We start from the raw sequence: 27,463 nt of genomic DNA on the forward strand, positions 1-27,463 counted from the left end.
ACATCCAAAATGGGTCTTAGGACTGCCACCAAAGACTTCTCCTTAATTTAGTTATTAAAGACACTTGTGTCATGTCATTGGTCTCATTTCCCCAGCCTGTTCCCTCATTATTAGATGAACCTGAGCATCCCATGTATACCCTTTAAGAGCAGAAAGCAGGGTGCATTAGGGTTTGGCTGAAACATCTTGTTCTTCAGACCTTCTCCGAGGTCTTGCTGCTCAGCAACTGCTTGGGATGGGTCTATATCAGAACAGGTGGATTATTCAAGGTGAGCTTTGGGGCTGTAATAGTACTCTTTGAGGAGACCAAGCAACCAGTTCTCACACTTTCACAGAACTACTTCTTGACCTGTATTATCCAAGGGACAAGTTCTGCCAGCAGCAGGCTGGAGAGGCTGTTTTGTTCTTTGGGATGTTTTCCTCAGGGCAATGACTGACAGGGCAATTTCCTAGACTCTCTTCCTATTCTCCCAAATGGCTTGTTAGATCCTATTTGGGTGGAAACAGAACTTGTTTCACTTCGGGGATGCTAGGAGCTGTCTGCCAGGCAAGTGCCATCTACCTAGAATGATTTTGGAGGATGCTCCTCAGCAATTGTTTCTTGTCAATTCAATGGTAATTGGAATTAAATCACCCAGTTGTATTACTGAACTAGGAGCTTTGCTGAATGATAATAACAGCAATAAGCTGTTTACCAGTTTGAAGTTCACTTGGTTCCTCACAAGTGTGCAAATTTAGAGCTGGTTGCTTTCAGTGGTTACCTGAGTATTGCTTGCCCTGACTCAAGTTTACAAAACTTGAAGGATTTAGCAGAGGAGAATGCCTGTGCTAGAAGTCCTCCAAAAGGCTGGAGAGGAACAGGTAGCCCCAGTGTGAATGTGGCCTGCTGAGGGCTGCAGGACAAGGGAGGGAGACAAATTATTTAGCAAAGATCAAGGAAAAGCAATGTGAGAAAGTGAAGAAATGAGGCCACCTTAACCTGGGTGATGCTCTTCTGGGCAGGGTTGTCTCCTTGCTCTGACTCTGGCCCACCTTCATGTATCATGAGCCATAATGCCTTTTCTGAACTGCTTCTGTATTAGAAATAACAGCTGTATCCCTGTAGCCAGAGAAACAGGCCCAAAAGCATTTGAGGAAGGCTCTTCTGGAAAGAGCACAGCCGGTTTGGCTTTAGAGGGAAGGTGTTCCTTTAGTGTAGAGGTTTTTGTTGTTTTGCCCTGTACCTTGACTGTATCTCCATAGACCTGTCATCCTCCAGTCCTATCCACAGAGATCCCAGATGGTAGGGAGCAGATCTGGGCTGTAGGAAGAGGCCCTGGTGCAGGTGGACAGCCACACATCTCCCCTTGCTAACTGAGACATCACCTGTACTTTAAGAGTTTGGAGTCTGCTTTGAACAGGCAGATAAAAGATTGAAGAGACTGCTTCAGCAGCCAGCTCCAGCCTCCTGATATTGCATGTCATAAATTTGCTTGCAAATGTGCTCTGCTTGCTATAAAATCAGTTCTATTTGATGCCCCAACTTCTTCTGGAAACCTCTCTACTTTGTCACTTAGAAACTTGCTTATAAGTTTCCAACTTAAATTCATTCCAGTTGTACCTCTACCCACTGTATTCCTGTTGCAAAATATTTTGGGGGGGCTCGAACAGCTCTCTTCCTTCCAGAGCTCCCTGTTAGGAAATTGGGTCCCCTGTCAGCATTTACTTGTCCTTGGACCCACTGCTCATGAGCTTAGACCTTGCTGTGTTTGTCTGTAGTCTGCTCCTGGGCTGAAGCACTCTTTTAGGCATGGGTGATCTGTGCCTTGTACTATCCTTGCCCAGCCCTCCCAGCTGCCAGACAGAGACATTAATACTGCCCAGATGATGCAGGGGACTGTTTTTTCACTGTGTTGCAGTATCATACTTGTTTTTTCAGCCCATAAGCACTGTGGTCATTCAAAAATACCTTGATGTTCAACTATTCCACCAGGGTCTTTCTCTGTGTTACAAGTGAGCTGATACCAGGCTTCTTCAAGGAGCTCAGTTACCTTTTCTCTGCTGTTCTCAATTTTCTGGGGGCAGAAATGTCTGACACAAGGAAATGAACATCTTTCTTCCTATGATGTGTTGCAGGACTTTACAGTAGCAAGTGTAGGAATATTATTTGTACTGTACCTTGTGTATCAGAGCCCTGTGAGACCAGCCTACTTCAGAACTTATCTCGGGAAATCTCTCATGTTTATCAAATTTCTAATATTTGTGCATTAGGGACTTAGGTTTTATGAGAGGGTACCACACCTCTGGCATTGCTCGCCAGTAGATCAGCCAAAGTCCCATCTGGGACTGAACCCTGAGCTGTTCCCTTGCATGCTGCCTCCTTTAGTGGCAGAGCAAGGATCTGAGCTATTCCTAAAGCACAAAGTGTCTTTATATGGCAGAAACCCCTGGTTACAAGGAGGTTTAAAAACAAGAGGAAAAGTATGAAGTGGCACAGCAGCAAAAGCCCAGGTGAGCTGAAGATTTCCTTCAACAAAGCCCTGCGTTATGCCTCTGTGGCATTATATGGTCTGTTTCCTCCTAAGGTGTAGTGATGCTCATACCCAGGAGGTGGGGGACCAGTGCCAGGGGAACCTGCACTTCTGAACAGCAGAATTCCTTTGTTTGCTGCTCGTTGGTTCAAATGTTGGATCGTCCAAATAATTCATTGCAGAAGGTAATTAAACAGTTCCTTTCATTTTCCACAATTATTTTATTCCTGGTAAATCTTTTTTTTTTTTTTGCTGTGCTGTAATTCAATGTGTGTGAGACAAATGTACCAATTAACTGCTTCTGAATTCACTCAGTGCAACAAAAGGGAGCTTAACCTGGCTGTGGCTGAATTTGGATGACAGGCACTCTGAGAGGCGGGTCAGGGCATGGGGCCAAACAAGGACCTGTCCATGTCCTCCATACCTCTCCAGCTGCTCGTGCATGTGGGGCAGGGCACTGAGCTTGCTGACACAGATTTCCAAGTGCCTTCTGGACCCTTTTGTGCATCGCTCCCCCGAACACATCAGCAAAGGTGCTCAACTATTGGTGCTGGAAAAAAAAAGTGGATGGTGAATGTGTTTCCTAGAACTTCTTTCCCTCCTGCCCCCCCCCTCCCAGAGCAAGGGCATAATACCCAAGCTGATGATTGAATCCCCCATGGCTTGGATGAATTTGGCCTTCGGGTTTCCGTGCTCTGTCCTAGCACATCAATGCGTCTGGTGGTCTGCTCCATGGCTAGTTAATGGAGATGGGCCGCGCTTATTCTTCAGTAAGATGTCCTTCATGTTACAGCAAGGAAAAACCCTGAGTCATGGGCGTGCCCAATCCAGCTGTAGTTGGATGAACTGCCCGGTCAGCTTCATGTTCTGGCAAAGAGCGGGGCAAAATCCAAAGAGCTGCCACTAAAACCAGCGCCTGTGGCCAACATCCCAGATGTCCTGAGTCTTCTGGGATGGACTGCAGAAAGAAAACCAGCTTTTCAGCACATAATTTACATAATTTTTCATGCTTTTTCTTGTCCATGCTGCCATGGCTTATGAGAGTGTGAGGACACTCTAGGGATGGAAGTAGAAATTTAAGCTGTAATCCTCACAGTTTTAGACATCTTAAAAATATCAGTGCATCACAAGAGTAACTGACCTTTCCAGGTCCAAGATGCTGGTTGTGTGTGAAAGGAAATGTTAGGATCAAAACTTCTTCCATCCTTTCTGATCTCCATCAAATTCAACAGCAAAACTCTTAGTGACTGCTGGAAATGGGACCTTGAAGAAAGTATCTCCTGCTGAAATGCTCTAAGGATATTTTAAAAACCAAATTAATAAATAATTGAACCATCTGCATCAGAGTCTGTAAGTGGAGTGACACATGGAGGGTGTCTGTAAATGGAACAGCTTCAAATATGCAGGGTAAAATACACATTGGAATGGATTTTTTCCTTAAAAGACATAATTATTATCAATTAGCATCTATATTGCAAGCACAATGAGAGGCCCTGCCTGAGAGATGGGTTGTTTTCTCCTAAGAAATGAACACACAAGTGGTAAAATATTGCTCCTGCCCTACAGGGGTTACCATCGTATTAATAAAACAGACCAGGGTCAAGAACAATACCAAGGAAATGGTTTGCCTGAGGCCACGCAGCAGATCAGCCTCCCATTTCCTAGAGTCCAGCTGGGTTCCTTGTCTTTTTGACAGAAGACCATGTTGCCTCTAAAGCTGCTAATATCTGTTGAATCTCCTCCCATCACCACCAGGCACCTTCTGCCCTGGACTGGAAAACTGCATTTTAATTAGCATCCCTCTTGGGGTTGCAGTAGTGGTTGGAGCTGATGTTTCACACCAGCAATCTTTGTAAGAACAGGGCCATACCAAAAGCTCACAGAGGTCACTTCTGAACTACTGAGTTTAATAACTCCCAATCCATTTTTCAGGTGTTTTATTCTTTTTCACTCCTGCAACATCCTGAGGAAACGAGTTGCCTAGCTGATGCACTGTGGGATCACTTTCCTGTTACTGTGTCCAGACCAGGTATCTGGACATCCTTTGGTTTAGATTTGAAGAAGCAGTGAATAATTAATTGTTACCAGTTCTCTTCTTCCACTCTACCCTTAATTTTATATTTATATCCTATAGTCCCCCATTATTATTCCTTTGCCAAGTCAAGGTGATCTAGTTATTTAGCTGCCTTCTGTCTTGAAACATAGCAAAGGAAGGTAGTGTATTTTGGGGAAAAGTTTCATTTGCATAACCTATAGATAGCAACAACATCAGCCTTTTTTAAAAACCTGAAATAGAGAGGAATATTGAGAAAGGCACTGACAGCAAGAGAAATGCTTCAATTGAGAGATACAGAGGGTGAGATTTATCACATCTAACATGCAATGTTCCTGTGCAGACATCTCCATCTGAGGCTGTCTCCCCGTGCCCCTGATTTAGGGGCTAGCCAAGACAGGTGAGAGGGGGCAGGGTTGGTTTGACTTATTTTTGGTGAGATGATTCCTGCCCTGCAGCCCTAATGGAGGCTGAGGCAGATGCAGGCACCTGCTTTTTGATGTGATGATACTCAAATAAGACTCAGGCTGTGAGCTGTAGCAGTAACCATTAAGTAGCCATGGCCAACGAATTAGTCTTGATGCTCCCTCACTGTGCCATATCTGTTATTAATCCCTGAGTAATCACTGAGAATAGTGCCCTGGGCCAACTCTGCTTGGTTTCTGGATATTTCTGGAAGTATACAGGATGCAGCATGGTCGCCTTCCCCTGTGCGCCTGGAAATTTTTCTTCTTGGATCTCAATGGCAGAAATTTGATCAAGAAATCTGAAATGTGATGTTTTCAGTTTTTTTTTCCCTGCACAATCAGGGTGAGTAGAATTTAAATTTTTTATAAATGCAAAAATATTTTTGATCAGTTGACATCTCATTTATACTAATTGTCTTTGAATATAATTAGCTTTCATAGGGATAAATTTCCTCATTTTTAGATTGTAGCTGAAATTACATTATATGTATATAAAGTGGGAGATGAACTTTCTGTAGCAGTTGATTCAATATATCTTTACTGCGAATAATGCCCTTTATATTTCTGGGAGAACAAAGATGATCATCTGCATCTCACCAGTTCTTTTGCTGCTCTCGCATGAGCAAACAAAAACAGCAGCATTAGCACGAAGCAGATGCCAAATACATTAAATACATGCCAAAGGCCCAGAAAATGTTCTTATGGTAGCAATGTGAAGTATTTGCAGTGATAAAACTATAAAGGGTTAGAGCATCCCCTTAAAAAAGGGAAGTTTCCACCTGGATGTTAGAAGAGAGACTGCTGCCAGGAACAGCCAACCCCTAAATTTAGACACCTGCATGAAGAGTGGGACAGTACCAGGGCTGTCCCCATGACTGGACAATTACAGCGGTGCCAGGAGATGCAAGCCATGTAGAACCCACAGCATCCCTCTCCAGATCCTGCTCTGACCAAGTCAAGGCTTGTAATGAGGACTTTGACCAAGCAAAAGGTTACAGATGACGGGAACCAAAATGTGGGAGAGCCTGGAGGGTTGGGAAATAGTGGGTGCTGCCGTATGGCTCACATCATTTCACTTTCCTCTGCTTTATCTCATGTGGTTCTGTGTGTCTAGGCAAATGCACAAGAAGAGAGGAACCAAAGGGCTCATTTTCACCAGGATGTAACCAACTTATCTCTAGTCTCAGCACTACCAGCTCTCACCACATAGCACAAGTGGAATCTCCTGTTGTTATCTATACCCAGGTCCTTCATCTGCAGGGGTGTCAAAGCAACATTTGTGAAAACCATGGCTGCCTTTTATGCTCTGTGGTCTTACAGCCTTAATCCTGAAGGGGTAAGAAGTTGGTTTTCAAGGACAGCTTTCACCCCAAAGCACCTGACCATCCCCTGCCCCAATCCCAGACTGTGGGTTGGAGCCAGGTGGGAGATCTCCCTGTGGGAGATTTGGGATGGGGAGTGCAGATGGCAGCTCCGGCTTGCCACTTCTGGCAGATTTGATAACAGTTTAGTGCTTGAGCAATGCATCTTCTCTGCATCCAGGCATTCAGTGAATGTAAAGCAGAAATAAAAGAGTTGCCTCATTAAAATCTGGTCACAGAAACGAAGATAATAGCCCTGTCTTTGTGAGGTGGATACAAAGTCACGCGAGCCCCGGCAAGGAGGGGGAAATGATAGATGGAGGTAAATTTACCTCCTGTCCCTCAGACACCCCCCCCCGCTCCTATGCGGCTCCATCGGCGGCTGCCGTCAGCACGTAACGTCTCCGGCGGTAATGAATGACTGACAGCACCGCACGAATCCCTGCCGGAGAGCTGCCACTCAGGGGCTCTCGGGAGGAAACGCGAGAGGAACCTGATTGAAGAAATAACCCCCGATGCCGGTCTCTGGTGATTCACCTCCCCACCCTCATCAGCAGATCCAGACGCTCCCGCTGAGGGCTCGCGGCCTGGACTCGTGTGGCCGGGAGCACGTTTCTGCCTCTCCCTGCTCGGCGCAGACACCTCCACCCCTGCGGGCTGAGCCCTCTCCTAACTCCTGGCTGAAGGTTCAGTTCTTCTCCTGACGGGGCCTCTCCACGTGGGCAGTGGCTGACCAAGGTTTAAAACAGTGAGCTGGAAAGGAAAAACCTTTATTTTTTTTCCCGTTTTCAGACCCCTGAGTTCACTGATGCTGTGAATGTCCTGGGTTTTCAGAAAGGAAGCAAAACCTGAGCGCTCAGGGGATAAATTCCTGGAAAAGTCAGGCAGCGCTTAATTTTCAGATCTGAAGAAAGGGAAGGAACACAATGGAAGCCTAGATCTTAGAAAAACCTGTTCAAAGAGCCTCTAAAAAGGCTTACAGCCCCAAGATTTAGCACCAGAAAAGAATGGCTTTTAAACACACTGAACTCTAGAGACCTGCCCTGGGTAGTGTTGTTAGAAAAAAAACGGAAGTTGGAGAAGATCCTAACAGAAGGAGTCCAAAAGCTGCTGAGTTCAAGTCTGAAGCCCCCCCCAAAGGGCTGCCCACATTAAATCTGTCTGACTTGGGCTTCAGCTGCAGCCCCGGCAGGCTCTGGAGCTCACAGCAAAGGTCAGGCCCAGAGCACAGCCCCCGGCTGGTGCTGCGGGGTTTGACTCGATGTGGGGCTGCAGTGGGTGCGGGCTGAACCTCCCTGCTGCGCCTGAGACCCTCCAGGGGCTCCTTGCACAGCTCCTCCTGCACTGCCACGTGTGCAAGGGGAGAGAGGACGGCTTCCTCCTTTCACGGCTGGGGACAAGGATGGGGACGCAATGCCCAGGCTGATGGATTTGGGGGATATGAGGTGATTGTCCACAAGGTGCTCCACAGACGCTTTCTTGTCTTGCTACAATGAGCAAGGGCTTTCCGACCACCCCCTTTACAGCCCTGTTTCAGCACTTAGAAGACCTCAGCACTCCATACCTAGGTATGGAGGGTGCAGGCCTCTCAGGAGAGCAGGTGACCCAAAATTAGGCCTTTTCCCCCTGAACTCATACATTGCAGTGATGGTTTCCAGCTGGCTCTGAGTGATCCACCAAAATCCCACAGGTGGTTAGGGGACAGTTGGGTTCCTACCCTTGTTTCCTCTTCAAATGAGCACCTTAAATTACTTCTTATAACGTTAACACGGGACAGTCACCTCCAACATTGACCGTCGCAGAGCCAGGAGTGAAGAAAATCATTTAAAATCAATTTCTCTGTGTGCCGTAAACTGGGCCCAGTCTGTGATACCGGCACCAGGATGCGGAGTATGCAAATGAGATCATTAGTCCTCACATGAAGCAGGGCATATGCTATGCTCCAGATGCTGCAGCTGAAACATTGCAGATCTCTGGTCAGCGTTTGGCTTTCCATGTTGGCAAGTTTCCATCGGCCGCGATGCCAGACGGACAACTTGACAAGTCCCTCACAGCAGCATCCCCTGGCCACAGAACAGCTCACGGAAGTGGCTGGCCACCGGTGCCTTCGACTGCAGCATCTCTTCGGTCGGCTGGTGAAAAGAGAGCGTGCACTTGGTAGAAAATACGGTCTACGGTGACTGTAAATACTGTGTGAATTATTAATTTGCTGTTTACTAATTTCAATATTTTTCTATTCAATTATTCTCTATAGATAGAGCAAGGGACAGCTCTGATTTTTAAATAATACACAAATTATTTTTTGTACGTATTTACAGGAAGAATTTTTTCACATCTATTTTCCTTGAATAGATTTTATTTGATTCATGTTTTATTAAAACATCTGTTCAATAATTAAGGAGGGTATATAATTATATGGAAGGCTACCGAATGATTCCTATTGCAGTATTTATTAACACTGTATTGAAAAATATAACCCCTCTTTTTTGAAATGTTTTCCAGAACTGCATCATTGCAGTTTATATGGAGGGTCTACCACTGTTTCCAATTTCCCAATGGGGAAACCGAGTCATGGGAGGAGTAGATGCCTCAGGGGACTAAATATGGACTTGAGAGTCAAACCCAAAACACAGAGCAGATCTCCAGCCACCAAACACTGCAGTCTCCTGTAGTATTTTATAATGTATAATATTGTATCCCATATAATAGCCCCAGCACACAGAACCTCTGTGAACAAAGCAATAAGCTGCTTGGCAAAAGGAGTGTGGATAACTGGCATCCTTTCTGCTCTTGCCGGCATTCAGCAGGCAGCTACTGGCCTCAGCATTTGATGAGACAAGTCCCAAATCCTCTGTGTGGATGACATTTAAACACAAATGGCCTTAAAAGTTATCCAGGAAAACTCGCTGACTCAGGAAAAGGAGTGCTTCATGTTTAGGCTGAGCCCAATTGCACATGCTGTGATGTAATTTGTTGTTCATAATACACAACTCATTTAAGGCTCTGCAAGCTGTGAAACACTTAAATCAGTGAGAGGGAGACTTTAAATCCGTGCAGAGTGTGACTTTGAATGCTGCGACTGAAACACGGTGGAAAAGCCTTTGCCTGAAGAGGCAGGGAGCTTGCAGTTGCTCTGCTTCGTGCTGGACATCAGAAAACCAGCCTGGAAGAGAAACTGGACCAGGGGCAACACCTGCGCGGAGCTAGGAGGGGCCTGATTTTGCAGAGCAGCCTGCACGTCACCTCCTGGAGAAGGTTTGCTTTCCTGCTCTCCTTGTCCATAGGGAATTAGCCCCCCAGGGCGGAGCCGCTCACTTATTTTTGCTGTGAGGCCTGTGTTGCATGAGCTCCATTCAGTCCTTGCTGTGAATTTCAGAGTAAACACATATAAAAATCTCTGCTAAATTGGATTTGAGGAAACCTAGCCCAGCCTCTGGACTTGCATATGAATGATCCGCTTCCTAGACCATTTCTGGCTTCATTTCATAGCTTTATGAATGTATTTCCAAGGGGCTCATGACCCCACTGTCTAAGAAAACCCTAATTTGGGACCTACTGATCCAGAGGTCCCAGCTCTGGTGTTCTAAACAATGTAGAGAGCAGCCTGACCCTATTTGCAGCTGGAGACTTGCTGATGCCAAGGCTGATCTTTACGGGGAACTTGATCCTGGCTTCCTTTCTGGAAATATGAGACCTTTATGGACTGTGCTCGTGTGGTACTGAGGGAACAATTTATGGGAAGCTCCACTGCTTTCTGGCAGACAAACAAAAGGGGCAGATCCTGCCTGAATGTCCTTGCTCCTACAGTGCTGCCGTGGGAGCAGGTGTAAATCACTGCGGTGCTGAGGAGCACAGGGTCTTGGTTCAGTCCCAGTTGACTCTGGACCTGCCACAGCACAACAGAAGCACAAAACCAGTGCCAGGACTGCAAACTAGCAGGTAAAATTCAGCTTTTGTTAATGGTTTAAGTACATCCCATAGGCCTTCCCTTTGAGCATGGAGCCACCTTGCACCGGGGAGAATGCAGAGACATGGGTGGGAAGATGTCTGTGGCGCAGGGCACTGGGTCTTAGTCCTGCCCAAGGAGCCCTTTCAGTCCACTAAGCTGCCATCCCCTCTGGCTGTAGTGCTCCTTGCACGCCATCCACTCTCATTCCACCAGATGCACAAACCTAAAGTCATTGCTGTAGAGAAACCAGAAGATCATGCATCTCTGCTGAGCCAAAGCAGTGATCTAAGCATGGTTTCTCACCTCCTCTCTGATCTTCTCCCCTGTCCTCTGCAAAAAGCTCAGCAGCACCACGTTTATCACCGTTTGGGAGCAATACTGCTGTGGTCACTGTGACATAACTTGGAGCCTGGTAGTCTGATAAAGATGATGATGCTCAGCTGCTTTGGATGGGGTTTCCGTTCCCCCCACCTGGGACCGCTAAGCTTTCACCTAGGAGCTGATGTAACAGCTCCTCTCCCAAAATGACACCGCTCCCAGGCAGTGCTGCTCATTTCCTCCCCGTCCCAAAGGGATGCTGTGGCGTGCTGGATAAGGCGCTCTGACTCGCGGAGCTGCGCCTTCCCCGTCAGTTGGGAGTGCTTATAATTACAACTCCCATTATAGTAAATCATGTATGCAGTCCTGTAAAACATGACACTTTAATCCTATTAATTGCTGCGTTTCCATTTCTTGCCAGTTATTTACCCTTCCCTCCCCCACCCCCAAAAACCCAAAGCCAAAAAAAGAATTTATTCAGTCAAACGTGTCGCGTGGCACACGAGAACTCACACTGCACTGGCTGGGTTTGGGGCTCCTGATATGCTGTCCCTAGACCTCTAAGGCAGGCACAATTCACACAGGGCTGTAGGGTCCTCCTCCCAGCTGCCAGCAAGGTCTGCCTGTCCTGTGGGATGGGGCTCTGACAAAACCCAGCCTCGCTGACCCCAGATGTTTCTTCCTCTTCCCAGCCCCCCTCAGCCTCTGCAGGGTGCATGAGTCCTCCGTGCAGGTGTCTGGCAGCTTAACTAGAACAAGCCACGAGCTGAGACCTGTTTCTGGTCCCCAGTGCTCAGCTCTGCCTCTTGATTGATTCCCCACTCCCACTCCAGCCCCCACAGACTGCCAGGAAGGAGCATGCTAGCGTGCCAGGAAAATGGGTAACAGCACCCCAAACTACAGCCTCTCTGCATGCACTTTGCAGGCACAGGTGGGTTGGTCCCTATCTCCTGCCCAAATTTCAGCTTTCTTCCTAGGAGCAAATCCCTGTCCTTCTGTTCACTCATTTCCCGAACACTGACAGCGTCTGGCCTGTTTGACCTGTTGTGTCTTTGGTGGCAGTCACCTTCTGCTTCCCTCCCACCACCAGCACCATCAGCTGCAGGAACCTGAGCCCTGCCCTTGAAGCCCTTTAAGCGGAAAATAATGCAGCAGATGCAAAAGAACTACACGTAGCAAAGACTGAATGGGTTTAAAATACTAATAATTTTTGTGTCTGGAGCATATGTGAGGACTCCGAGGGGTTTTGCAAATGATGGTGAGGCTCTGATCATGTTGTGAGGTGGGAAGACAAAGAAACTGTTCAAACAGAGATGGAAGCAAAGGGAGATGACAGGGAAGCAGGAAGGGGATGGGGGTCCTGCCCACCTTTGTTTTCCCCCTGCTTGCCTACACATGGGAGATCTCACTGGGTTCAGAGCAGAAAAAAAAATCGAACTCCAGGCCTCAGCCCCACATTTAAGTGAGTTGTTCTCCACCCCATATGAGAAAGAGCAGAGTGGAGCAGACAAAAGCACGACATGGAGATCTTCTCCAGAGCCAGGCAGTAGCACAAGAGCCCCAAGTGCTGCATCTGACTTTTCTAATCCCTCACCAAGTGGACTTTCATCATACTCATAATTAGGGGGATAATAATTTAAACAGATAGTTGAATACCCAAATCTGCTAATCCTTCAGTGGAGCCTCTTTCTTTTAATCTTTCTCTGAGTCACTAATACATGAAAATGTAGCCAGGCACCCACTGCCCTCATTAAAGGGAAACTTTAGCCTCCTCCCCTCGGCCTCGGAGCCATGCCAGGGATGTACGAGGGCACAAAGGCAGCCCTCTGACTGCTCGAGACATGCAGGAACTTTGAAAACCGTGGGACTGGGCTCGCTTTGAGACCGATGTCACAACAGAGGCTGGTTGTCATGGTAACAGGTTATCAGCTATCAAAAACCATCCACAAAAAATAGACATCACATGGAGTGATGGCAATGGGGGGGCAGCAGGGAAGGGGATGCCAAAGGGTGGCTTTGTCCCTGGGTGAGGGGAAAGGCAGAGGGAGGCCCATCCCCTGCAACGGGAGGCACTGACGGCTGTTAATCCACCACCCTCCTTTGTTCCCACGTGGATGCCAGTGGGCAAAGGACCAGGAAGGCTTTTGAGAGCAGAAGAGGGGAGATGCAGGCATGCAGGCTCCTGATCCTGATGGGCAACTCGTCCTTCTCCAAGCCTTCTGCTCCATTCAACCAGCAAGCTGTTCCTTTGCTATCATTTCTGCTGGCACAATGGGCCATCTTGCTCGTCCTGTGACAGTGCTTGGTTTGCCACCAACATGGGCCTTTTGCACACCTCCTCCAGCCCTTTTGTTAGTGCCCCGGCTACCGTGTTACCACAGCGGTGAGCTCTGTTATTGGGACCAGCAACACCAGTGCTAGCACCTGCCAGGCAGGAGCTGATGTACTTGCTGGGCTAGGAGCAGCCACAAGTGGGAAGCCATTGTAAATTAATTGGATACGCCATGTAATAGCATTAATCACAATCAATATATTAGATAGAGATGCTACTGCTGCTGCACAGTCTCTGCCAGATAACAAATACACCCACACGTCCCAGCGCAGCCACACACAGTCCTCGGGACCCCCAAGCTCCATGTCTGATCCTCCTGGGCTGTGTGCAGGCTGGTGGCAACAGCACTGAGCAATCTTTCGGCCTCTGCTTCTGGCATCCTGCTGATCTCCTCTCCCCTGCCTTCTCCTGGGTTCATCCTTCCAATTTGCCTCCCCTGCACCCTGCCTGCATTCCTTGTTTTTTTCTTTTCCAGTGATGTAATTTGGAGAGCTGCTCTGAGAGGCACCCGTCTCATCCACACACGCCTCCATCTCCAGGGCTGGCGAAGGCTTCGGGAAAGGCTGGGAATGAGACCTTGATGTGCTGTTGTGTAGGTGGGCAGTGAGCGCTGTGCTGCTCCTCTTGGAGGCATTGAGAGGCCCTCTGCCCCACCAGACAGGCATGGCAGCCTTAGCCAGCGCCGAGTGAAAGTAAAGACTTGCTAAAAATGCAACATGCTCACACCACTCATCTCAATTACTCTTCCGATGTTTTCCTGAGGAGCAAACACCACCTTCTCTGCTCGTGATGTCCCTTGTCCCAGTTGCAAGGATTTTCTGCTGGAAGGGCATCTGCAGCCGAGGAAAGGGTCCTTCCAGAAAAACGCTCCTCCCTTCCTACACACACCACCACAACCACGCTGCATAAGCTGGAAGGGTAATGCTTTTTCTCTGGCAGCTGCCACAGCAGAAATAAGAGGCATCTTTGAGATAACAAGATTTCATCTCAAAAAGGAATGGTTTTCATGGCAGGCACAGTGTCTAAATGTAAGACGCCTGTTCTTGCTTCAAGTCCATCTCTCTCTAACATACACAGAAAAGAAACCACAGACATACCAAAAATTTTGACAGAGATAATGACCAGCCCAAGTTTAAAAACAGAAAATCCTGCCTTAATCTTTAGTTAAAAAAAAAAAAAAAGGAAATCTAAATGCATTCCATTAAAAGCAGACAAGAGGATACAAAAAAATGCTTTTTCAGGCTAAATAATAATAAAAAAGATTAAAAAAAAAAAACAAATTGGCAGAAAAGCCTAGTGAGTCATTTAATGCTCTCCATGCAGCCGGCAGGGGCTGGGTAATTTATACCTCTCCACAGCACAGGCTGAGGGCAGGGCGCACTCAAGCCATTAAGTGTTCAGCTGGGAAGACCTGAGGGCTCTTTCCCAACTCCATGCTGGAGCTGAGGAGACGTTTGTTACCTGCGCTGTAGCTGTGACAAAGCTGGCTGGGAATGTGTTTTTGGTGGTGGACAAAGCAGCCTGTGCAATGGGTCCACCGTGCCCTGGGAAGGCTGTGCCAGCTGGGCAGGAGCTGGGAGCCTCATGCACAGGGTGTCAGGAGGCCCACGGGAAGCGATGTTGCAGGAGAACACTGGGTAAAGTGGGCTCAAAGAGTCCATGTGATCTCTAACCATGCCTGAGGGGATAATTGCATGCCAAGTTGGCTCTGAGCCTGATGAAGGCCAGCAGTGCCCTCTGAAGAAAGGAGGGACACAAAATGGCCGCTCCGAGGTGGACCAGCATGGCTCCCTGTGTTGAGCTGTGAGGTGGCTGGAGCTGCTCCTAGACGGAGAGATCTGCTGCATCCTGTGGGGCAACAGAGGACTGCTTCCCAAAGAAACCAGCTGTGCTGCTGAGAGTTCAACCATCAGCCTCCCCAGAATTACTGGAAAGGCAACATTTACGTGACACAAAGCATTGTGGCTGTGGAGGAGCAATATTACCTTCACTTAGTGGAGGGTGACATGGCGGTGGGTTGTGTCCTGCAATGAACCTACAGCAGAGCTGGGCAGTGGGCCCTTACACAGCTGGCTGATACTCAGCAAAGAGTGTGATGCTGAGGCCTGGGTGGAACAAAAAGAGAATGAGAGATTGAGAAATAGCATCTGGTGCCCCTTGATTAGGCCTGTGCGGAGAGCTTGATTCCCAGGTGCACTTCCTGGGAGTGTTTTGCTTATTTTCTAGCGGAGGGCTTTAGGTACGTTCATAACTTCAGGTACTGGAGAGGTCTCACTGCCTTGCACAGATGGCTGAGGGACAATGGGACTGTCACTCGAGGCTACCTCTGAAGAGCCTGCACTAGTTAGAGGTAATTAGCTACAGCTAAGACAAAACCCACTTGTCTGCCGATTACCTGGGGTTGTCCTTAGATAGCCATATCTTGGCAGACCACCAGTTGCGCAGTGAGTGGAAGTTTAAATATGGACCTGAATGACTTGTGTCTTGTTCTTCTTCTTGCTGTGAGAGCTGAGGCAAAGCCAGGATGTGGCACTTGCCATTGTTTGCAAGAGCAGGAGCTGGACCAGAACAACTCTCAGCTCCTCTCTACACCTCCTGACAGCAGACCAGGCTATTTTGGTGTGATGAAGAGCATGTGTGGAGACCTAGACCTTTCCCATATTTAATGCTCTGTATTCAAAGGAACATTTCTTTATCTGGATGTAGATTTCAAAGACGAACTAATTTATAGCTCTAGTTTTTGATCAGGAAGAAGAAACCAAAGATGATGAAATAGTCATAAGTTTGAAGTTATTTTTATTTTTGCTAGTGGATGACTTGAATGACTAAAACAAACAAACCCAGCTGGAATTTATCAGCTGTATATAAAGAAATATGTACTTAATGTTGGGATCTCAAATCTTCTTCTCTCAAGTAAAACCTTATCTTACCTTCTTCCTACCTGTAGCCAGCTTATGTGTTATCTTTGGCAAATGGGTGCTGGGTGTGTGAGCAACAGGATTACAGGCTCTGGGGTATACGCTCTGGGAGGCTGATACATATGACTTTTCTGAAATGACCATTTATATAGAAGAGACTTTGAACTTGAATAGATCAAGTCACACGACACACAAAAAAAGCCTGAATCCTGAATAAAGGAGTCAGGCTCCTCACAAAAGTAGTTTGCCGTTCCTTATTATTCTTACTGAGAGGCTCTACTTTGGACTTCCCTTTGCTGGTTAGAAACTCTCTTCCAACCACAAGCAATTTCTCCCGTTCACTGAATACCCAGCTTATATCTCTCTTTCATGCTGTGGTTTGCCACCCCCAGCAGAGCCAGAATAACCTAGCTTCTCTCCTTCAGACTTCGTTTTCTTAGGCTAAACATGTCGCTGATGACTTCCTCTCATCATGTGGGGTCTTCATGCCCATGGCTACTTCAGAAGCCATCCTCTGCCCAGGCTCCCCCAGAAGAGCTTGCCCATGCCATGGTCACTATTTCTTTGACTCTGCAAAGAAACCCTTTTATTTTTACACCTTGTGTTTTCCCAGCCTTCTCACATTCTATGATTTTAAGGTGCAAAAAGGAACATGAATCCATACAGGTATATACTGTGAACGCCCCTGATCTCCCTGTGGAAAAGGTAGTGGCAGAAGATTTCCTCAAAGCTGAGCAGTCCTTTCTGTAGTCTTAGTAGGTATAGCATTTGCAGGCCTCCTCAGGCTTGAAGTTAGGAGTGGCTGAACTTCCTATCCTGTGTGTTTTGTAGAAGCCCAGCAGGGCATGGAGGGGGCATTTTAACCACCACAGGAGTGCTGACTTCTAAGGACCAACACTGATCCACTCTTCCTGCCCAGACACCTAATTATCTCATTGCTTATTAAGAAATATACCATGTGTTAAGTTACATATTTGATTGACTGTGGTAAATACATTTAGTTGGGATTTATAATCAAACAGACAGGCGGCTCCTTAAACTCCTTCTCAGCATTCATAAGGATTAATTATTTTTAGTCTGAACATTGTCCATAACTGAGTGTGTCTGCACTTCAGCTCAGTGGGTAACATACCTAATACATTTCACTTCTGCTGTGCTAACAGGACAGAAAGGGAATTGGGCCCTGTTTTTGCAGGTGCTATTTGCACAACCCCACAATTAACATGTAGCCTTGTATCTGCTGAGCTTCACACACTAGGCGTAAAATCCTGCAACCACTTCTCCATCACATGGTGTGACACACAGGAGGCATTCCCTGGGCTGCTGCCCAACTGTTACCATATCACCCCCTGGGAAAGGAGATGAATTGTTCTGCAAGGTCCAATGCCACCTGAAGGCACTGAATTTTCTGCTCAGTGTATATCTTACCTACATGACACTTGGATAGGAGGTGTCCATATTGTCAGTAGGTACCTAGAAACGTGGTAGATTAGGGCCCAAAGCAGAGAGGCGACAGACTGCTACTAAAAGTAGTAATTTACCCTCAGTGCTACCAGTGTTGGTAGGCCTCCAACAATTTAAAATCTCTAAGGAGAGATGTAGGCAGACTGCAAGAGCAGTGATTTCCCCAGCCTGGCGAGTGGCCAGCACATTGCTGTTTGGATGCCCTTTCACCAGGACACTGTTCTTTGGATGTCCTTTCCAAAAGCATCATGAGGGTTTTCACTCCTGCCAGTGGGACCGGGCACTTCCACTCTGACCAAAAGCAGGTTTCTTGAGACAAACACAAGCCCTAACACCACCCTGGGGACTGGAGGCAGGGGGGGTTAACCGTTTAACTCAGTAACGCTGCTTCAGGCAGTCTGTTGGTCTGTTTTGAGGGGGTCCCCAAGCAGCAGGCAGGCTTGTTACAGTGACACTGGGATCACTTCCAACCACAGCTCTCCTTTCCTCCCCCGAAGATTGGAGTTCTTTTCTTCTTAGTCTTCTCCCTCACTACATCTTTCCTGGTCATCCCTCTTGAGGATACTTCAGTCCTTGGCAAATTTTGGTCAGTCTCCAAAGTTTTGGTCAGACATCCCTTTCCAGTCTCCTCAGAGAGAAGAGGACCAGAAGGGCTTTAGGGACCTCAGACAAAAATAATCTGAGTGATTTAATTCATCAAGTGAGCTAAAAAGGGATTCATGTTTCAAAGACAACATCACAAACAATATGCAAAGATGGAGGATTGGACACCTTTCAGTCCCCAGCTCAGAGGCCTATCCCACCCACTGCTCCGGGTGGCAGCAGTGACAGCATGTTCTCAGACTGCCAGGATGAGAAAATGTGCATTTACACCGGGGGAGGAACAGGTGGTCTAGGAGTGTGGCTTGGCCGGAAATCCCACAGCCAGAGATCCTTTTCAAGTCTTGGCATGCCTGGTCAGGCAGGACATCTCCTGGTTTTAAAGCAGCTCTCCTGTTATTCGGGACCCTGGTCCCAGTGTTAGCAAGGCAGGAGCTCACAAAACCAGTGATGGGAACAGTTACGTGAATCTGCTCAAACTTACAGACTTCCAATAAGTTTCAGGCTGAGCCTCAGATCAATTCTTATTCCTTCCAGATTGCTTCACTCATCCCTCCTGGGTACTCTTGATCAAATCACAAAAATGCTGAGCAGATTCTTACAACATACTTTCTAATAAGCCCTTTAGGAAAGCTGAGCTGACAGCGTCTTACATTTTTTTCTTCTTTCTTCTTTTTTAAAACTAGATCCATAGCCTCTGCCAAATGCAAGGATGCCAAGTATGATCAGGCTGTGGATGGCACCATTCATTTGTGTCAATCCTCTTCATGCTAGCTGAGCAGACAGGACATATGGGCCTCTCCTTAACAAAGTGTACACAAGAAATAAACAGGAGATTTCTGCAAATCAGTAAACTTCCAAGTGCAAGATTAACCCAAGGAGTGCCAGACATGGGGAGGACCCACTGTAAGTCAGGAAAGTTAAAAAATGTTCTTTGAACCTCCAATTCCTATAAAAACATCCTGGAAGAGGATACAGTGGAGAGGAGAGGTCTCCATGACCATACTCCATGATACTTCGTCTCCACGGACCAGACTCTGGAAAAATCAGCATCTCAGAGCATGCTCAGGCTCTCATACACAGTTAGCACCTTATCCTCAAGTCTTAAGGTTAGTCTGGTCATCTGGGCCATCTGGAGCATACCCTGACTCCCCACAGCCCTGCTCCGGTTTCAGCAGTGGAAAGCAGAGCTGTGTGTCCATGTTTGTGAAAACCTGCCTCTCTGGTGAGTGGAGAGAGAAGCTTAATCTGCTTAGCTTAATGAAGAGAAGGTGAAGACGTGACGCGACTGCAATCTGTTAAGTACTACCACTGGGAGAAGGCTTTTAACAGTGGAGGGCTTTTTAATCCGGCAGACAGGCAGAATGAGATCCCGTGGATGGAAGACGAAGGTGGGCAGATACAGTCTAGAAATAAGGTGCATTTTTGTTTGAAACAGTGAAAGCAATTAGCCATTAAAGAACCTATGGAGAGATGCACCAGGTCCCCCAGCTCCTTAAGTCTTAAACAAAACCTCATTATGTTTGAAATGATAGATGTCACCGGGTCTGAAGTGAGGGGACCTGCTACAATTTCACAAAGAAATCACTATAGCTGGTTTATAAAAGACCCACTTAAAAACGTGTGAATTTACCTTTGCTTCCTAAAGGCTTCTGAATTTCGGTATAATAGCTGTTGCCTTCCAGCCATGAGTTGTGCATCGTGTGGTTACACATATTCTCCACGGGAGGATGTTAATCAGGCTCTTAATCACCTGCACATACTCCTCCTCTCCTGCTTCAGTTTTCAAGGGCCCTGCAGTAACTGTGACCTCTGGTCCACACCCGTACACGACCAGAATAACCTGCCTCCTCTTTTAGTCTGTTCCCACGCTCTTCTCGCATTGTTTTCTCCCCAAATCTCTTTGGTGCTTACATTTTTGCCTCCCCCCTGGATCTGCTCAGAGGCTGTGAATGTGCCTTGAGCCAGCCAGAACATCTGGATCCCCATTCACAATGTGTTTTCACATTGTGATCCCTGTTTTCGTGCTTGCTGGTGCATGGCGAGGATCTCCGTGTGCTTCACAGGCTCACGGTCGAGTCCCAGATGCCTCTCCAGCCCCACCTGGAAGTGGTTGTTCTGGATAAGTCGTTATGCTCTGAATAACTGAAACACTTCTCAGAAGCAAAATGGTCCTGCTGGTATCCATCTGGTGACCAAAGGGACACGGGAGTGCTGTCAAGAGAATCAAGGCAATTCTTTCGTAGTTATGCAATGAGATGTCCCACAGGCGTTTTCCATTCTCATTGGCACACTGAGCACCTGCCAGAGACCTTCGTGTCCAAACTCTTTGAGACACCCTGGCAGTCCAACCCTGAAGCCCCTCCCCAGGGCATAATGCGCTTGTGCAATAATGTGTGCAGAAATGTGTGCGCCACTTTGTGCCCTGCTCTGACAGTCCCAGTGCCTGCCAACGGTCTGTCCGGGTCTGCAGCTTGAACTCCAGGACAACCACAGGATCTTAGCATGGAGGCTTTCAAACTAGTGCTCAGCCACTCCTGAACTATCAACCTTCGGCCAGAACTGCAGAGTCTTTTTGGTCATCCCAGCACACGCTCTGGCCTGCATACACCAGACACATCCCACAAGTTCAAGTGGCCTCATGCACTGCCAAATTTAATTCTTCCATCTCTCCTGCACGGTCAGGACTACCACACCTCTGCTCTCTTATCACTGCCAACTGTATAGGGTCCCATCTCCCTCCATCACCACTTCCTTCATTTCATCAGATGTCATGGAGTCCCACCAGGTTTTGCTCGTCCCTTTTTTAGCACAATTTGTAATGTTAATGGGGTTTACTACATTGGTTAATAAAAATAATGTTAATGGGGTTTATTACATTGCTGGTAATGTTTGTATACCACCCACTAACTCCTTTTTAAGTCTTTGGCCATGTATGACCAAATTTGTCAAGAACTAGAGGTCTTCAAGATAATAAATTTGCTGTTATTTCTTGAAAATAGGGGACTACATAGAAGAGACAAAGCTTATTAGAAACCACCAATGTAGGAAAATCAATGGACTGAGTTAAATTTTTTATTAGAAAAATAAAATAGTGAGAGAAAGCTCCCGTGGGACAACCAGCACAACCCAGGTCAGGCGTGACCACACCACGCCCCTTGCCCGAGGGAAGTAAATGGGGCAAGAAAACCCAAGGACTGGGCGTCATCACAGGAAGCCCATTGCTCCTGCCCTCCACATGACAGCCTGTGCCTGGCCTCCCACACCAACATTTCCATCCTGCCTTTGAATAGCCCCAGCCCGGACACCTCTCATGCCCTCACGTCTTGATCCATCCGACACGCTCTCCCCGGGGGCTGTCAGATCTGCTTGTGCTGATGCTGACACCTATTAACAGCGCGGCTTGGGTGCCGCTGTGATATAAATACAGCCTCGGCAGCCAAAGCAGCTTTGCAGGTGTGTGAGGCTGAATTGATGTGCCATTTCGCTGGCACAGGCAAAATTGCCCTGCCTGTGCTGCAAACGGCCAAGCTCCTCTGAACCAGAAACCTCGCGGTCCCCTCGTACCCGAGCCTGCCACCACCTCCGAGCAGTATCCCACTGGGTTAGGGACCCACGTGCTGGGCTGCACGTGTGTTTCCAGAGCAGGAGTGGGGTCTTGAGGGTGAGATGGTCCACCTGGGCCACTGCTAAGGTTCATTAAAGCACCTCAGTATTACCAGTTGCAAAAGAGACTGGTGCTGTGAAAAAAACAGGCATTAATGAACCTGTGGGCATCTACACTCATTTGAAGATAATAGTTTGAATAAAGCCCCAGGAACTCAATGGAAAGATAGTTAATGCCAAGGAGATTATGATCTATTGGACAATGAGGCTCATTAAAGGCGAGGGCTGGCAAGCTAGAGAGAGTGAAAAAATCCATTTCCTGAAGCTGAACTTCCTAAAAAGACCCATATCCAAAGGCAGCAGGTTCTCCTTTGACAGCCCTTATAGGCTGGGATGTGAAGTAGAGGATGGGGATGAGTCATGATAATCTTTTTTTCCCTTACAGATAAGGAAACTGAGGCACAGCCAGCCAATTAAATGGAGATAATCAGTGCATTTCTGAGAGCTAATGTGGAGACACCCAAACTTCTCTTCTAGGCCATAAACATCTGTAGTTAATGACAAAATGTTAATTACTGGCAATCAGCTAATGAGGGTAAAAGCTGAACTAATTTTCTGCTGCCTGAAATGCTACTCTAGGCCGTGTTTTGCCCATCAGCTGAACTGCCATTTCAAATGAGGATGGAAAAGAAACGAAAAAAGCCCCATTTTGGCACCTCGCTCTGCCTCCCCTGCCAGACCAGATTAGTGTGGGGAGAAAGTCTCCGGTGACAACAAACCCGAGTTCATTTTCCTGTGTCAGGTGGTGAAGCAGCTCTGAGCTGAACTGGGGCTGAGGGTCCTGCTGCCCAGTCCTGCCCCTGCTGAGGTCAGCCTGGAGGATTTTACGCAAGGATGGAAATTTTGGTTAGTCCTTATGCTCAGCAGAACCCCTGAGCAGCACTGCTCTCCATGGAGAGATGGGCAATTTGCTATCCCTCTTTCTGCCCATCTAAGGCTTTGGCCCCAGTCAGCTACGGCATGGGGCAGGTCTAAATCCCCTCCAAATTGCATTTTGAAGCCACAGCTGGAGAGGAAACTCCTGGAGCACTAAGCCAGCACGTAGCATCGCTGTGCATGAGCAACCAGCAGCAATTCTGGAGGAGGCTGTTCGCTACCACTGGGCAGAATGATTCATGTGCGTGTCACGGGCAAGGTGGCGATAGCCCTGCAACAAAAGGCAGAGCCACGGGGCAGTTTGTCATTACGGTGTGCCTCGGAGCGATCAGTCTGGGTGGTCGCATCTCCAGTGTATGCGATAAAACCTCTCCATGGCGCCACTGAGGAGGGACAGGCTCCAGGTTGGGGACACAGAGGAACGGGCCCTAATGGGGAACCCAAATTGGTACGTTTTGCAAAATGGTTGGGGTTTACGGTGATGTTTGATAAAGCCTCCTGCAGTGGGCTAGAGGGTCAGAGGGTAGATTATGGTCCGTGTTGCCTATGGCATGGTAAAAACAACTCCAGCTGGCACTGTGCCTCACCCTGGAGCAGTAGCTCTATGCTCTAGGACCAGAAACACCAGCCTGAATCTCACGTGGAATTGGCAGCTAAGGGCCCTTCATCCTCTGACCCAGCTGCCTGGGTCAGGTACCTCCAAGAACTGCCACCTGCAAAATTCCCTCTTAAATCCGGTACTTCAGATCCATCTCAAGCCCTCATTTGCAGCCCGCATTCCCAGGGATTTATCTGTGGCCCCCTTCCCTACGTGCCTTCAGGCACCAATGCCCTCAGATGCGTTTGCTCTCCAGCTACCCACTCAGGGCTGAAGAAAAACCCTCCCGATTAAGCCGATTCTCAGCTTTTTGATAAAGTTCACCCCTTTGCAGATTTACCTCCCCACCGCTGTGATGCTGTCAGGCAGCTTCTACGGTTCGTGCAATTAATTCAACCTCCCTTTGCAGCGCAAGTTCACCGCGTGCGGGGAGACCGAGCACATTTCGTGCTCCAAAGGGCTTACCACCCCTCCGCGCACACGCGTATCCACGCGCTAGCAGGGTGGCCGAGGGGATGTGCCAAAACACTGAAGGAACGGGAAATAAAGCGATTTTCCAATTAGATGAGGCCATCCTGCATCAGATTTAGGGAGCGGGAGGACAAAGCAAGCCGGGGTTGATCCCACGCAGCCTGACACATGCTCACCGTAACACTTGTGAGCCTGGTACCTGGGTCACAGCCACTGCCATCCCTGTGCACCAGGGTCACCTGCCAACTCAGCTGTGCCCTTTCTCCCCCCCTCACAGGTTGTTTGTAACTTGTTTTCCAAGCCAGCAGCTGCGGCAGCTTCCCAGCAGCCCTTTCCTCAATTATAAGCTACCTGCCTTACAAACGGGCCAGGTGAGGAGGCGCCTGGGGGATCGATGAAGTGGAGGAAAGCAAAGATGTTTCCTGCGGCTCCTGCAACGCTGTGTGGGCAGCTGGGTGCTCTCCCTGCCCCACAGAAGGGACTGAGTCCCACCGTAGGAAGGGGGCAGGATGTGGGAGTCATAGTGGGAAGGATGTGTCCTGCAACACAGCATTTCCAGGGACAGCCGTGCCAGCATTGAGCCCCCCTTTCACAGCAGGGCCCTGTAACCGGTCCCGCAGCATCCCTGCACTGCTTGCTACGAGACCTGTACCGGGTCCGCGAGAGACTTGGTAGCACTGGGGAGGCAGCACACAGCGAAGGGTAAGAAATGCAGGTGTTAATAGACACGTGGAGCCATTTTCCATTTGCTTTCATACAAGGCTACCTAAATACCGTGCGATCTTTAATGCATTAAGCATCCAAGCACCTCTCAAAGCTGGCTACTCTCATTTGTACCTCACATACGATGGAAGATGAGGCACCAGCAGGGCAAACGGAGCAGCTGCAAACTGCAGGGATGGGATGTGCCAGGGCTCTGGCTCTCCTGCATCCAAACCTGCCCTACAAAACAACTCCAGAGGCTGGGAAATTCCTTTGCTCTGACAAGGGGATTTCCATGTAGCTACTGGCATTTTGCAAGCCAAGCCAGTGAAGAAAGTGGGAGGCAGGACCGGGACTGGAGAAGCCCATGCTGGGGCCATGAGTGGGGTGGGGAGCTGGGTTAGGGGGTGGCGGAGCTGCCCACCAGGGCGTCCCACTCCTGGCTGCTTTGAGACCCTGCTCAGTCTGGGGCGCCTGGAGGAGCAAGGCTCAGGCATGGGCATCATCTGTGCTCTGCTAGGGGGAGCCCAGGCAGGGCCAGGCAATTGTGGGGTGGATGTATGGGCACAGGCAGCACGGCTGGTCCCCGCAGCCCTCTGCTCTGATGCCATGGAAAAATATTTCTGGACTACTGCTGCCAGCTGTAGTGGGAAAATCCTACAGGTCACTTTAGCTTGTGATATTCAGGCTGCATTTTACAAATGTGCTCCCTCCAGCTCCACTCAGCGAGAGCAAATGAGCTGCGTGATTGGTGTGCAGGGGTTGCTGCACCTCTCCCTTCTCCTGCACTAGCACAACATGGCTGGTGTGCCCGACACTGCAACACTGAGTCGATAACAACTATTGTTATTATCTTTATTAATCAATAATAATATCCTTATTTCCTCTTGTGAGGCTTCCCAGCGTATCCTTCCTTATTTATCCTTTGTCTTATTTATGTCCCCAGCTTGCAATTAGAGCTGGGTGAGTGGCTGCCAGCACTGACCTGGCTGCTGCAATCCAGCCGTGCTCTCGCAGGCGATTCCCTTTCAAGGCAGGGACATTTCAACTGGCTTCAATCAGCCTGCCCGTGAGCAGGGAGCCTCGCGGAGCCAGGGCAGAAGCCATCAGCTCCTCTAGGCAGCTCTGAAAGGGCTCTAAGTACCTAATGTCCCTCCAGGGAGGCACACAGACATCTGCTGCAGCTGTAAAAATATATAAAATAAGGCAAGGTTAATAGTGGCTATCTGGAGCATGTGCGTGTCTCCCTTTTTCTTGCTGTCTGGGGGATGTGCGATGGTCGATGCCTTTACCTTTGTGGTCTCCCCAGGGAGAAGGGACAGCACGGTGTCCCCGGGTGCTGGCGCATGGGCAGGGATGCACTGGAGGACACGTGGGAGGTGCCTCTGGTGGAGCTGGGGTTTACACCATGAGCTTCCAAGTGCCAGCATCCGTCCTTCCCACCACGCTGCCTTTTAACCGGACCATACCCCTCCCCGCGGCTTCGCATTCAGCGCCTTCCTAACAAAACCTGCCGGCCCTGCCCTGCGTGGCAGCACCGCTTCACAAAGCAGATTCCTGAGCCAAGCCACGTTTTCGCAGCAAAAAGCAACCCTTCCATGAGAGCCGTGCTGATGCCCGTGCTCTCGGCGAGAACAAAACTCGTTCTGCCTAATTGCTGCCGGCGGCGCGCTGCCCTAACGAAGGTGGAACAATGGTGGCAGAGAAAGGCAGCGCCGCTTCTTTGCAGAACGCGTCCTTTTGTGCTCTGTCTCTTACAGCACAACGCGAGGCCGGGCTCCTTTCTGCAAGTCGAGGAGCAAAGCCTGCTTTGAGCCAAAATCCGCCCCGCACACGCGCCCAGCTCTGCACGCCGGCAGTCGGCTTGTCTCTCCTTTTACTTTTTTTTTGGTTTTTAAATGAAAAGCCTGAAATAGGTCACAGGTGAGAATTTACACCGTGGAAAGGCTCTGGGCTCTTTGTTTCATATGCCTGGCGGGCTTTGCAATAGTTAATTTTGCTTCCCTACTCTCCGGAGGGCGGGCGGGAGGGAGGTGTTACTATTTGCGGTTTGCCGAGCAGCACAGCGAGGTGGATGGCTGAGAAATGAAGTCTGCGGCCTGACCGTGCTTCTCGAAAGCATTAGCACACTTTCTAACTCCTTCCCCACCAGCACAGTGACATTTCACACTTCTGCTTGGGTCTAGCTCCCCGGGGACCTCGTACCCATTCCCTGGTGCCTCTCCTTTCAGGGCAGCCTGAGCACGAGCCCAGCCCCAAGCCGACACCAGGAGGACAGCTCCTCCGCGAATCGAGGATCTGGGACAGGAACCTGATCCAAATCAGCATGGGAGAAAATTCAAAAAGAGGAAATTAGTAACAGTTTTAAAGAATGTTTATCAGAGGGAAAGATCTCTGCTTGAGGACTGCCACAAGTATGACGAGATGGCAGCGCCGAGCTTGGAAGGGCCCCGGGGAACGTAGGTGTACGAGGGGTGCTGCTACACCTGGCGGTGAGGTGACAGTCACTGGGGATGCTGAGGAGTGATGCTGAGGGAAAAGGGCTTGCTGGGCTGGGGAACAGGGGCCTGATGTTACACAGGAGGGATCGGGGATAACCTGTGGAAAACCAGGCTGGACAAAGAAATGCTTTCTCATTCCTGGCTGCTTTTCCCTCCTGGCTCCCTGACGAAGAAAGGGCAGCAGTGCTGGGAAAGGCACGGGGACAGAATTCATCCAGGCACTCCAGGGTCCCGTAAGTGAGACAGGCTCGGAGGAAACCACCCCCATCTCTGGCAGAGAGTCACCACAAGGGTTGCATCCCCATGTGGAGCTCAGCGCATGGCTCCATCACCAGCCCCGCTCTGCTGCTGGGGGGAAGCAGCGGGGAGGCCGTGCCTTTGCTGTGCTTGTTACGGCAGGCTCTCACGCTGGGCCAGGTGAGGCGTTCAAAGGTCAGTAAGACAGGAGCTGGGACACCACTGGGAAAGCTGCAGGCACCGCCACATCTGAAGGCAGGCAAGTGTGCGGGTGCAGGTGTCCGCGTGTCTGTCCTGGGCCCTGGGTTCCTGCTCTGTGAGATGTGGAGAGAGACCAGCTGCCTGCAAAGGGCAGAACTCAAGACTCTGTGTTTCTCTGTGTCGAGGCGCTGTTTTAGGGCCAAGCTGAGGGGAAATGGCCAAATTGTGGTGCTCCTGCG

At 48.9% G+C, this 27,463-nt stretch overlaps 1 protein-coding gene and 1 long non-coding RNA gene across 4 annotated transcripts in view; one reads left to right on the plus strand and one right to left on the minus strand.

Annotated features, from left to right (window-relative positions):
• The window catches only part of MARCHF4 (membrane associated ring-CH-type finger 4), an 89,743-nt gene that overhangs the window by 40,439 nt on the left and 21,841 nt on the right, over positions 1-27,463 (minus strand). The gene's annotated exons all lie outside the window — the stretch shown is intronic.
• Positions 129-9,149, plus strand: LOC308197762. Of its 2 annotated transcripts, XR_013953250.1 has the most exons (4): positions 129-269; positions 2,565-2,695; positions 4,443-4,539; positions 6,145-9,149. It is a non-coding gene; the product is annotated as an uncharacterized lncRNA (long non-coding RNA). The 2 variants fall into 2 exon arrangements; XR_013953251.1 differs by lacking the exon at positions 4,443-4,539.

This window comes from Anser brachyrhynchus (genome assembly GCF_964034855.1).
Source record: "Anser brachyrhynchus genome assembly, chromosome: 7".
In the NCBI taxonomy this organism is placed as follows: domain Eukaryota; kingdom Metazoa; phylum Chordata; class Aves; order Anseriformes; family Anatidae; genus Anser; species Anser brachyrhynchus.